The sequence below is a fragment of the Nyctereutes procyonoides genome, unplaced genomic scaffold (genome assembly GCF_905146905.1).
Source record: "Nyctereutes procyonoides isolate TBG_1078 unplaced genomic scaffold, NYPRO_anot_genome, whole genome shotgun sequence".
Classification (NCBI taxonomy): Eukaryota; Metazoa; Chordata; class Mammalia; order Carnivora; family Canidae; genus Nyctereutes; species Nyctereutes procyonoides.
The window spans coordinates 55,599,387-55,612,078 of NW_026575046.1; the positions used below are offsets into that span (position 1 = coordinate 55,599,387).

A 12,692-nucleotide genomic window follows, 5' to 3' on the forward strand; every position below is an offset into this window, starting at 1 on the left:
GTTACATTTATTATTTTAATGGCTACAATAGCTACACTATATTACATCAAGATAATATGCTTAAGTCATTTAACCACAAATTACTAGACCAAAGGTTATGAACATCTTTATTCTTTAATATGCCACTTTTAGACTTACTCTGACAAAATGGATATATACAGAGGGACTAAGAGTGAAGAACTATGTTACATAATATAAAGCATTTACAAATGTGTTAGCCTATCCAACAGAATATATGTTACTATCATATAGTTTAAGGTGTCAGAGAGGGACAGAATTAGGATTAATGGATAAAAATAACTGAAAGGCAGTTTCAGCTCAAAATAAAGAAAATCTTTCAAACTATTAGAATTACTCAACAAGGTAATGTGCTATCACATAAAACACTAAGGTGTGCCTCTGAAAACATTCTAAAACAAGCTGAATAATCACTTGCTGAGAGAGTGCCGACTCTTACACCGGGCGGGCAGCAGACCAGATAACCTCTTATGTTTCCTTTCACTAAGCATACTCAAATATTTAATCTCTTGCCATGATCCTAGCAAGGTGCTAGGTGCTAAGTATACAAAAGTTGACAAAACAGACCTGGCCTCTATCGCTTTTGCAATCACAGCCCAGTGTAGGAGACAGAGAAAAAGAGAAGGAAAACAAAGACAAGAACAGGCAAACAACTATGAATCATAAGTCCTATGAAGGAAAAACAACAAAGTGCTATAGGAGAAAACACAAGAATGGGCATCAAGGAAGGCATCTCAAGGAAAAGTATTTAAGTTATAACCTAAAGAAAGAAGAGTAACTAGACAGAGTGCTCTGGCCCAATGGAAAGCCACTGAAGGTTATAAGGAAAGTGACATGATCTGATTTTCATTTCTAAAAAGTCATTGTGGCCGCTATGTGGCAAATGAATTGGAAGGGAGAAAACACTGGAGCAGGGAAATAGTAAGCAGCTAGGCAGGAAAGAGCCTGGATGAGAAATGATGATGGACTGAGCAGGTTCAAGTAAATGGGTAGAAAGGAGTAGAAGAGTTAGTTGAAAATCCAGGCAGGGGGAAATGGGAACTGTGTTACTGGGTGACAGATTAAATGCAAGGGATGAGGAAAAAGGTAAAAAAAGGGAAAAAGAGAAATCAAGGATGACTCTCAGATTTCTGGCTTGAACAACTAGTCAAATGGTGCTGCCATTTTCTGAAACGGAAAGACTGGAGGAGAGAGACAGATTTGGAGTAAAAGGGGAATCCAACTTTAAGTTTCTATGATTTTCTTTAGATCCTTAATAACCAAAAATCTCATTCTTTATTTTCTGCTCTTTAAAAGGCAGTCTGTATAAGGAAAGAAACGCTATAAAGGAGACTTGGGGGATCCCTGGGTGGCGCAGCAGTTTGGCGCCTGCCTTTGGCCCAGGGCACGATCCAGGAGACCCCGGATCGAGTCCCACGTCGGGCTCCCAGTGCATGGTGCCTGCTTCTCCCTCTGCCTGTGTCTCTGCCTCTCTCTCTCTGTGTGTGTGTGTAACTATCATAAATAAATAAAAATAAATAAATAAACATTACAGCAAAGGGCCAGAAAATTTAAAAAAAAAAAAAAAAAGGAGACTTGGTCACTGAAAAAAAAAATGGAATGCAAATGGTAGATTAATTGTATCAGTGTTAAACTTAGTGAAGTCCATAACTGAATAGTGGTTAGATTTTTTTTTTTTAAATCCCCATTCTTAGAAAATACATGTGGAAAAGAAAAAGAAAAAAAGAAAATACATGTGGCTGTATTTAGGGGTAACATATGCAACTTACTCTCAAATGCTTGGGTGGGGTGTGTATATTGCATGTGTGTACAAAAGACCACATATATGTATACAGACATGTATGTACATGCATATGTATATACGTATATATGAAAGAAAGGAAATAATAAATAGCATTAAATTTTGACAATAGGTGAATCTGGATAAAGATTATTTGAATATTCTTTGTACTATTTTCATTCTTGCAACTTTCCTCTGAGTATGAAATTATCTCCAAATTTTTTTAAATGTTAAGCAGTCAATACTATACTTATCTTATTAAAACTAAATAATTCTAATTATTTTTGACTCACTTCTTTTGTATTTCTCCCCAACCAGTCATTCTGTCTTTTCTATTACCCAGAGTAGTATCCCCATCGGGAGACACGAAGCATATACAACAGCTCCACAAAGAAAGCATGACAAGAAGTGAGGGTATAACAGGCTTCTTGGAATTTGTAGTCTCCCATGACATACAATATCTATATCTCTTCTCTCTGGAAGGTACTAAGTCCTATGATCTGATCTGTATCAGTCTGCTAGATGACAGTGTTTTATAGTTTTACTTCTCATGTAATATATAGCAATAAACTCACTGTAGAATCAGCATGTTCATGTGACACCTGCCTGGATTAAGTGCTCCTCCTCTATGATCCCATACACCTCTGGGAATAGCAACTAACCCACCATTTTATTTTAAAAGCATATCTACATGTGTTCTACTGTCTCTATTAGACTGGGAGCTCCTTGAGAATAAGGACTACAATATATTTGGGTTTTTTCAATTCCTAAAGACTATCATAATATGTAGAAAAAACATCTAGTGAAAGCTATTGAGTAAAGAATGAAAGTTACTGAAAAACCTAAATATGCATGACTGCCCTTTTACTTAGAAGGTATTCTATTTCTTCCCCTTGGACATAACAGTATGTATAAAGAGTCACTCTAATTCCTTAGCAAGGGAGACATAATTTCTAAGTGTTGCTGATAAAGAACTGAAAATGCCAGTAATACTACACACAATCCCCAAATAATGTTTACTTCAATAACACAAATAATTATAATTTTATAAAATACGACTAATAAAATGTAAAAGTGTATACCGAAGGCTGAGGCCTAAGAATCAACCACACCTTAAAATCAAAGTACATTTATATTTAACCTATACTCACTAATGGCCAATCAATGCAAGGAACACTTCAGTGACAAGAAAATACATGTCATAATATTCTAGCCAGAACTTTGTTCTATCTCATCAAAGAGATTTTAAGCAAAATTACGTAAAGTAAGAATATTCAACTTAGTAAATAAATGAAAATTTATTTTACTAATCATTTTACTATTAAAGGTAGTTTTTTAAATGCTACAATTAATGTTGCCAAAGAATATATGATTAAATGAGAATATACATAAAGTACTCCAAAAACAAAATTATAAAGCAGATATTCATCCTTAAGAAAAATGACTATATGTTAACATTTCAAAATGTCCCAAATATCAAATGCTAAAATACCAAATGTTTAAAAGACACTTCTGAACTTATAAAAGTAACAAAACTTAGGTGAGTCCCTAGTAGGGCCTGATCTGTTTTTAGCACTCAGAAAGGGCAGAACTCGGAGATTCAAATTGAAATATAATTTAAAACCATCAGTTTGTCTTTCCAGTCACTTAGGAATTAGCTCTTCCTCTGTTTCAAGCTTGATACTGGTTAGGTCTACTTGTGGTTTATATCGTGTCTCTCCTGCACTCATGAGAGTTTCCTGATACTTGGTACACTGTCCCTGTGTGCTGCCCAACGTTATTGCTCTGGACTCACCTAGAGGGGCCCAAACACTCCAGCCCCACCTAGAGAATGGTAGGCAGCCCAGCTCTGCCGTTAGACCCCTGACAATGGTGAGTATGTGCCTCTAACCATCCTCTTCAGCCTTCTCCCATTAATGAAAGAAAAAATACAATGTCTCCTACCCAGCTAGGTATTCTGTCTACATCCTTGCTATTTTCCTAGTTAACTTTAGATTTTCCCAACTCATAAAATATAACGCACATGTCAATTTCTTTTAAAGGCGGGGGGAACAGAGGGAGAGAGAGAATCCCAAGCGGGTTCCATGCCCAGTGCAGAACCCAACACAGGTCTTGAACTCACAACCCTGAGACCATGACCTGAGCCAAAATCAAGAGTCAGAAGTTTAACTGAGTGAGTCACCTGGGGGCCCATATATGTCGATTTTTAGTAATTCTCAAATCCATCCTGTCTTCTCCAATACCACTTAATCTAGACTTTTACCATCATTAGCCAGAATTCTAGCATAAGGTTCCTTAATTCCCTATCTTCACCTTGTTTCTGTTAATCCACCCTTTATACTTATCTCAGACTTAATACTCAAAATTATAAATCTGACCATGTTACTCTTCAATTTTAAATCCTTCAATGGCTCTCCAAAGAACAAATGCCTTAAAGCAGTACTAACAGTAGCAGCTGGTACCTACTGAGCATTTGTGTGCCAGGTATCTGCAATACCTCATTTAAATCTCACAACAATCCTACAACATAGATAACTTTATTATTCTGATTTTGCAAATTTAAGGAAATTGAAACATGCAGAAATCACATAATCTGTCCACAGACACACAGATAGTAAGCAAATATAGCTAAGATTACAAAGGCTTTCCAAATATGGCTATGATATTCCTTTGCAGCTGTTCTCTCCTATCACTACCCAACAAACCCTGCCTTACACTCATGCCAAACCACCCACTCTTTTCTAGTTAATTAAAAAAATATCCTATAAGATCATTTTGCTGCAAGACCTCTGTTTCCCTATCTTTCCTTGCCTTTTCCCTTTAATCCTTAGAAATAATATTTTCTTAATCCGCAAATTTCTTATACAAAGCATAAATTATTTCTTAATATCATCTTCTAGAGATATTGGGAAATTGACCTTTTATGGATACATAAAGATTACTACTCCATGGTTCAGGTGCTACTTAGGGTAGAAGACAAAAAACTATTTTGTTTCTGCCATTCCTCCAGATAGAATCAACATGAATTTCTTTTTTTTTTTTTAAGATTTTATTTTATTTACTCATGAGAGATACAGAGCGAGTAAGAGAGAGGCAGAGGGAGAAGCAGGCTCCACGCAAGGGAGCCCGACGCAGGACTCGATCCCGGGTCTCCAGGATCAGGCCCTGGGCTGCAGGCGGCGCTAAACCGCTGCGCCACCGGGGCTGCCCTCAACATGAATTTCTTATACAATATCCAGCGTCAGGCAGAAAACTTACTTTAAAGGACTTTTTACAATGGTCTACTCAAGATATTAGAGCCTGGCCCAAGGAAACTGTAAAGGGAATGGAGAACAGCGCCAAGAGCAGAACTTCCCAGCTAACAGAAAATGAGGGCGAGGAGACCAGAAGTCAGGGTGATTCCCAGGTTTATAATTTGAGTAACTGAGTGACTGGCAGCATCATTAACCAAAATAGGAAAATGAGGTGAATACATGAGTCTAGAGAAAAACATGTACTTAATTTTTGATGTTTCTAAGTTTCAAGTTTTCTATTATACAATCAAGTGAGCATTATAAGTAGCAAACCTAAGGACTGGAGTGCTCAAGAGGTAAACAGGGCCAAAGAAATGAACACAAAGGTGATAATGTAACACAACATGTGTTCCAAGAAAGCATGACAGAATGAAGATAAAGAGGTCAGACTGAAAACCCCAGGTCACACCAACATTAAAGGATGGGACTGGTAAAAGACAGCTGAGAACAATAGGTAAGAAAAGGGAACAGGAATGATGTCAGGAAGGCAGACAAGGTATTATGAACATGGGCATGGTCATCTAAAAGGTTCACACCATATTTAACAACTAGGAACTACATCCAAGAATAGATACAATTTCAGTAAGTAAAAGAAGCAAAAGTAACAACACTGATGGCAGAATGGCTCAAACAAAGCAAAAAAGGAAAAGTATGAAGTGTGTTCAGAACGGAAAGTAGAAGAGTTTTGTTGGAATGGAGAGTTCATGTAGCAGAAGAAGAAAGGAAGTCTGGGCCAAAGCCTTTGCATTCCAGATTATATTCTATTTTGGATTTCCATGAGCAGAAAGAAGGACTTGGTTGTTTTTTTGTTTTTTTTTTTTTTTTTTAGACAATGAATCAATCTAATGACAGTGTTCATGAACTGGAATGACAAGGGAGTTAAGGCTAGACAAACTATTAAGCAGTCTTAAAATTATCTAGGGCCTGAAAAGGACTGGTAGTAGCCAAAGTAAGAATTAAGGAGTACATAAAAAAGAGATTTCTCTACTCCCAAGGTGCCCTAGATATTCCACTATTACTAAAGTACTATACTCATCATATATCACAATAGTTCACGGACTGAGACCTTCTCTTCTTCAGCCTCTCATCACGAGTACTAACAAATCAGGAACACAGGATGTGGCCAAAAACTATTTGTTGGATTATAATAGAACTCAATAATGATAAGATATGAAGTGAGACTTAAAAATACTACACAGAAACCCAAGTAACTTACAAGATGATGCTACAGAAAATACTAATGCAAAGTCAAGATCAAGTAGAGAAAATGAGTTTAAGATATGTCTAGGGTAGAGACGGTGAGGAAGGATAACCAAATAGAAACATCAAAGAGAAAAAAATTGAAACCACAAAGGAAAATATTCAGATACTCAGACAAAAAAAGATTTGAGATACATAATCTATCTGAATTACTCAATTGTATAATCTTTACAAATTATATTGATGCAAAAAGCCCAACCAAATGGGTCAATCAAAACCGGGTCAACATTGAATAATCCTTTGCTTTACTCAATTATTCAATCAACAAAAGTTTATTGAGAGACTCTAAGTTTAGTGTTGAGGTAAGGAAGACCCAGCCATGAAAGCAAACAGATTAAAAATACAGCAAATACTACAATAAGATAACTTCGTGCAAATGTTACAAGAATACAAGTAACAGAGAATATAATGGAGGAAGGATAGAGGAGACATGATGAAAATATGCCTAGAAGCTTTCCTAGAGGAGGAAACTTTTATTTGGGTTTTTAAAAAGAAGAGGTGATTTAACAAAGTAGCTAAGAAGTTGGATGGTATTCTGGAAAAAAGGAATATTATGTGCAAAAACATAGAGATGTCAGAGTTTCCCTTCTTCATGGAACCATGACAGAAGATAAAGGCCACATCAAGTGGAGGACTTCCTGTACACAGACAGCAATTTGACCATTCTTCTGTGATAAGAAACATTAGATATGCCTTAGAACCAAGTAAGGAGCATTCTGAATCCTCTACCACAGAGTGCTGGTGCAGGCAGGAGGTGAGCAAGAAGCCAAAAAAAAAAAGGGTGTCTAACATCCATAGACAACAGAAAGCCACAGAAGATTTTTAAGCAACAATAAGACCTTACCAGATCTGTGTTTCAGAAATTCAAGTCAGTAGTATGGATAAGTGGCTAAGGGAAGAAAATCTGGAAGAAGACCAATGAAGAAGATTAAAAAGCGATTACAGTAATGCTTCAGCACTAAATATTGACAACTACTTACTCAAACATAAATGAACCACAGAAGAAGGCATATAAAGTAATGTAACTGTAATATGGGCTTTCAACATAAGTTTCTAAACTCATCTCAAACATCAACTCAATAATCAGAAGCAATTACAGAAAAAGCGTGGCCAAGTACATTAGGAAAAAGGGAAAAGAATGGCCATCAAATATTTCTCTTAAGAATACTTCACTTACACTTTAAGTTTTTTTTAATTGAATAATTTTTTTCCTTTTTAAAAAACGGTACTTCACAGTAAACCTACCATATTGGACACAGATTACCAAAACAGATTTTAGAACCACAGGGCAAGCACTTGTGCAAAACTGCTGAGAATGATAAACAGGGAGAAGTTACCAGACAAAAACAGGTTAGCAAAACAAACAAAAAACACACATTTGTAACTCACAAATAAAAACTAGTTTTGAACTGATAAAAATTCACCAAATTAGGAATAGGAGATGTTCTTTAATACCTCTCTCCACTAGCTACTGCCTTAATTTGAAAGAAATAGGTCAATACAGAAGGATATATATTTGATAATGATAGACCGTGGGATCACAGATTAGAATTAATTTCATTTATTTTTCAAAGACATGGCTCCTTTAATTTTTCCCTCTCTATTGGATCATTTTACCGGCTATAAACATTTTTGTATTTGTTCAAATATACTAGAAAAGCATTCATCTTTAAAAAAAATAATTCCTTGACTCCACATCCCTTCTAGTTATCACCCTGTTTTTCTCATCTTCAATTTATAGCAAACTCCTTGAAAGAATCAGTTGTCTCCAATTCCTCTCTACAGCTCTCTCTTAAACTCCCTCCAATAAAGCTTTCATCACCATTAATCTACCGGGAACTTGTTATAATCACCAATGATTTTCATACTGCTAAATCTAACAGTCACAACCTAGTCCTGGATCTAATAACATCTGACACAGCTGTTCACTCTCTCCCTCCTTCTTAAAACACTTACGGGCTTCAGGGATACCATTCACTCTGAGACCCCCTCCCTCATAGTGCTTCTTGCTATCTTTTGCTAGCTCTAACTCTTCTCTAGCTCTCCCTCTCCTTTTCCCTTTCCCTGTCAACATTACAGGACCCTAAGGCAGAATCTCTGGGCTTCTTCTCCAGCCATACTTCCTAGATTATCCTAATCAGTTTCCAGGGTATTAAACACTACCTCTATGCCAATGACCGGAAATTTCTACCTCCAGCCCAGACCTCGGCCCTGAACTGCAGAGTCATGTATACCTCATTGTGTCAGACAACATCTCCACTTGGACTGCTAACGTAACATGTCCAAAATTAAACTCATTCCCACCTGCTTTTCCTAAAGTCTTCCCTATCTTAGTAAATGGCAATTCCAATTCTTCCACTTATTAGGATAAAACCAACAAACAGCCACATCCAATCCACCATCAAATTTTGTTGGATTTGCTTTCAAAATGTATACAGATCGCTAGCACTCCTGCCAATCCCTGCCTAAAATCACTATCGTCTCCCACACTGAATTACTGCGGGAGCCTCCTGAATGATCTCATTACACCTAGCCTCAGATAGTCTCTACATAAATGCTGAGAGGTCTATTTAAAACAAGCCAAAATCTTTCAGTGCTTCTTCCCTTCAGAGTAAAAGTCAAAGTCCTACTGGCACCCAAGGCCACGTATGATCTACCACGCACCCGTCTCCCAGCACCCCTTACAGTCCCCCACCTCATCTTCCACTAATCATTCCCCTCATTGCCTCCAATGATCTATGTGCGGCTCCTCAAGCAAGATGAGCATGCTTCAGCTACAAGATATTTGCATTACTTTCATCTTCCTCAAACACTCTCTCCCCTAATCTCTGCAGATTAGATCACAATCTCATTTCTTCCATATATCTGCTCAAATATCATCCATCATTGCAGCCTTCTCTAAGCATCTTATATAAAACAGCAGCATACTCCTTGCATGCTGTCTTATTCTGCTTTTTCTCCACAGCACTGTCATATTACATATACTCTTGCTTCTTTTCTGTATCTTGTCATTAGAATGAAAGTTCCACAACAGCAAAAAATGTGTTTTCTTCACTGCACTATTATTAGGAAGTGCTCAGTGGGTATTTCTTTAATGGATGGATGGCATGAATCAGGAAAATCCAGACTGAGGATCTGGTCTCAAAGCCTGGGTTGAGAAGATTTACAGTGTGGAACTTCTCAACTCCCGGGAAAATGCTGACTGCAAAATGGCCATGAAATGAAGAAAATAAACCCAAGAAACTTTTTAAGAATAAAAATAAAAGAATAAGAAAAAAAAATGGCCATCCCTGCCTTCCCACTCCCCAGATATGTTTCCTATAACCTGGCCTATGGACTCAGAGTACCACCAGAATATCACCAGACCCATTCTACACTTAAATAACTGTTACAAATAGTTCCTGCTTTTCTAAACTATGATTGTCAGAGAAAACTGTAATTGCCAACCCCAACACTGGCTGCCAAGTCATAATGGTCAGAGAAAGCTCTCAAATTTCCCCAAAGCACTCAGGCTGCAACCAAATATCATTAATATGATGACAACAACAATTCAAAGTACCTTCTGGTGTCTGCCTAAGTTAGCTGTCCCTAGTGTATTCTCTAGGGGCTCTATCGTCAAGATTATGGTATCCTGGTAAGGGGGAGGGGTGTGTTTGAGGAAGCTGGGGGAAGGACAGAGAAAGAAAGGAAGAAGAGGGGGGAGGGCAAGGGTGCTGGAGGGGGAGCAGGAGAGAGACAGAGGGAAGGAGGGAGGGAAAGAGAGGAGGGAAGGCGAGAGGGAGGCAGAAGGAGAGTGAATGAGAATTAATTCAAAGAAACAGGGCCTAAATTTATTTTTTGTATTTTAAAGAGAGGTAGATTGCCAGGGAATGGAAAGGATCTACTAAGCTATAAATTATCACATTACAGAAGGACCAAAACCCTGAGACATCCAGCATTCCTCAGCTAAAAAGCTGTCTTGCATCTCCCACTCCCACACCCAGAACTGAAGATATGGGGTAGGGGACCATGTTAAATTGGACAGTTGGGAGCGGTGAATGGGGAGAAAAGTGTGGTAAAAACTACAGAAAGGAAGGGAAAAGAAAAGTAGTTATCCTTTTGACGCCCTCTTTACCCCCTTTTTTATTGTACTTACCAAGTACAGAAACCAGCCAGATGAAAATTGGGAAGAAAGCAGAGCGAAGAGTAAGGATGCTCTGAAACAAACAAGAGCAGAAGAAATCAGGCACAAATTCCTTTTCTAAGTGGCTCTATGAAACCAGTCATGTGAAATAAATTGGGAACTGACCAAGGAAATTTAAAACAAGCCCCCCACCTTAGATAACTACAGGACAGAGATTCATAAATATTTGGAATGATGGCCCTAGGGCATTTTTAAGATCAACAATCCTCGAAGATGATCCAGCTATATTCAAACTGATCAACAGGGAAAAGTAAACAGATGAAGAACTTCAGCTTTCATGGATGGATCCAGTCTTTAGGACTCCTCTAGCTTCTCAATGGTTCCAAATCTCAAAACCACCAATCAGAAGTCTTGAAAGTCAGAAAAGTAACTCAGGGGGAACATCCGAAAGCAATCAACTCAGCAGAGAAGAGCTGAAAACTCACAGATTACATCTAACATATTCTGATTTGTCAATTCACTTAAAAAGGAAGGAGGATTCTGACTGGTTGCTCTCAATAGGCTGAGTCACATCCCAGCATCAGCACCAGTAGCAGGCGTTAGAAGCTAAACGCAGGAAAACCACAAGATACTGAGAAAGGCAGGGAGGAAAAAGTCAGTAACAAAGACAACGTAGCTGTACGTAAGCGTAAGCACCAGACAGCAGCGTATCCCACTGGGACACAACAGTCAGAACTGCCTATAGCCTCAACGGAATCCTGTATTTACCTTTGTGCTAATATTTCCCTCCCCTTAACACTCCTCCCCAGTCTGGCACTGATGGCTCTCCCTGCTTCTCCCTGACACCTGACACCTTCTAGAGCTCCTCCTCCTTCAGGCCCTCTTTAATTTAGGTGATTTGGTGTTTCCCCACCCCCAATTCAGTCTTCCGTCTTCTTCTTGTTATTAGTTCATCCTGTATTAGCTCATGCCTCCTACTCAGTCCCTGTCCTTGAAAAATGCACATAATCCAATAGGGCGGGTGAATGTGTCACTAGATTAGGTGCAATACATCATAGTCAGTGCCATGAAAGATAGAACAAAGTGTCGGAAGCACAGATTGATTCGTCATTACCCTACTCCATAGGGTAGGGAACACTCCAGCTTCCCACTCTCCTGCACATGAGTTACTAAGTCCTGTATCTTTCTATAATATCCCCTGATCTCCAAATCCACTCTGCATTTCAGGCTTCATTTCTCATATGACCTACTTCAACCACCTTCTATCAGAAACACAATTCAATATATTTCCACACTGCCACATCAGCCAACTCCCTAAACAACATACCCTATCATCCCTTTGCTCTCAAACATCTAATATCTTTCCATTGCCTACAAGACAAAGTTCAAATCCTTAGCACAGAAAATAAGATAATACAGTTCTCAAACAGAGCCTTTTAAAAGTAGTTGACTGGGTAACAGTTCTACTGCTCACTAGCTGTGTTACCTCTGGCAGGTCACTTTGCCTAAGTTTCCTCATTTGCAAAGTGAGGATACAAAAAGGACCTACCTCCTATGGTTGCTATGAGAGATAAGTAAGTAAGCAACTCCATGCCAAGTACCAGCACCGTATCCAGCATTCAATGTTAACTATTACCCTGGAATAGCTCATCTATCTAGAATGTCTCACTCCCCAAAGGAAGCAGATAACCGAAGCTTTACTTTCATATATTTTAGAATGATTAACAATAAGTGTTAAATCAGAAATGACCTTCCGGTTAACCATGAACCAACAAAAACTTCAATTAACCAAAATATGCTTTCCTGAAATTTTCATTTGTCAAAATTTACTATAATTTACTTAAAAACAAGTATCCATTCATTTAAAAAAATAATAACTAAGTTAGTTTTTTTTTCTTGTTTCCTATTCAAGCTCAGGAAGGAAAAAAAAGCAGCTGCTTACCAATGGAAACTCAGATATTTATAAAAATGTGATTCTCTATAGTACAAAATCCACATAAACTAAATTCAATCTTAATTGCATATGTTTCTAAAGATATATACATATGATAAAATAAACTCTAGAAGCTTAGGAAAATAAAAGTGTACATCAGATGGTAGACTGACATTCATTCTCAGACCTCACAATCAAAAGATGAAATCACAAAAAATTTTTTGTAAGTCAGTGATTTTAATAATTTTAAAAACTGCCAAGTCCACGATAATAAAAATAAAACAG

General features: G+C 37.8%; 1 protein-coding gene across 6 annotated transcripts in view; it reads right to left on the reverse strand.

Moving 5' to 3' along the window:
- Positions 1-12,692, reverse strand: part of CCSER2 (coiled-coil serine rich protein 2) — a 176,123-nt gene that overhangs the window by 159,582 nt on the left and 3,849 nt on the right. For 4 of the 6 annotated variants that reach the window (XM_055325312.1, XM_055325316.1, XM_055325315.1 and 1 more), the window contains exon 2: positions 10,487-10,547. The exons of 1 other annotated variant lie outside the window; for it this stretch is intronic. The gene's annotated coding sequence lies outside the window, so the exon portion shown is untranslated. Of the gene's footprint in view, positions 1-7,195; positions 7,256-10,486; positions 10,548-12,692 lie in introns of all 6 variants that reach the window. One more of the 6 variants, XM_055325313.1, reaches the window with a different exon arrangement.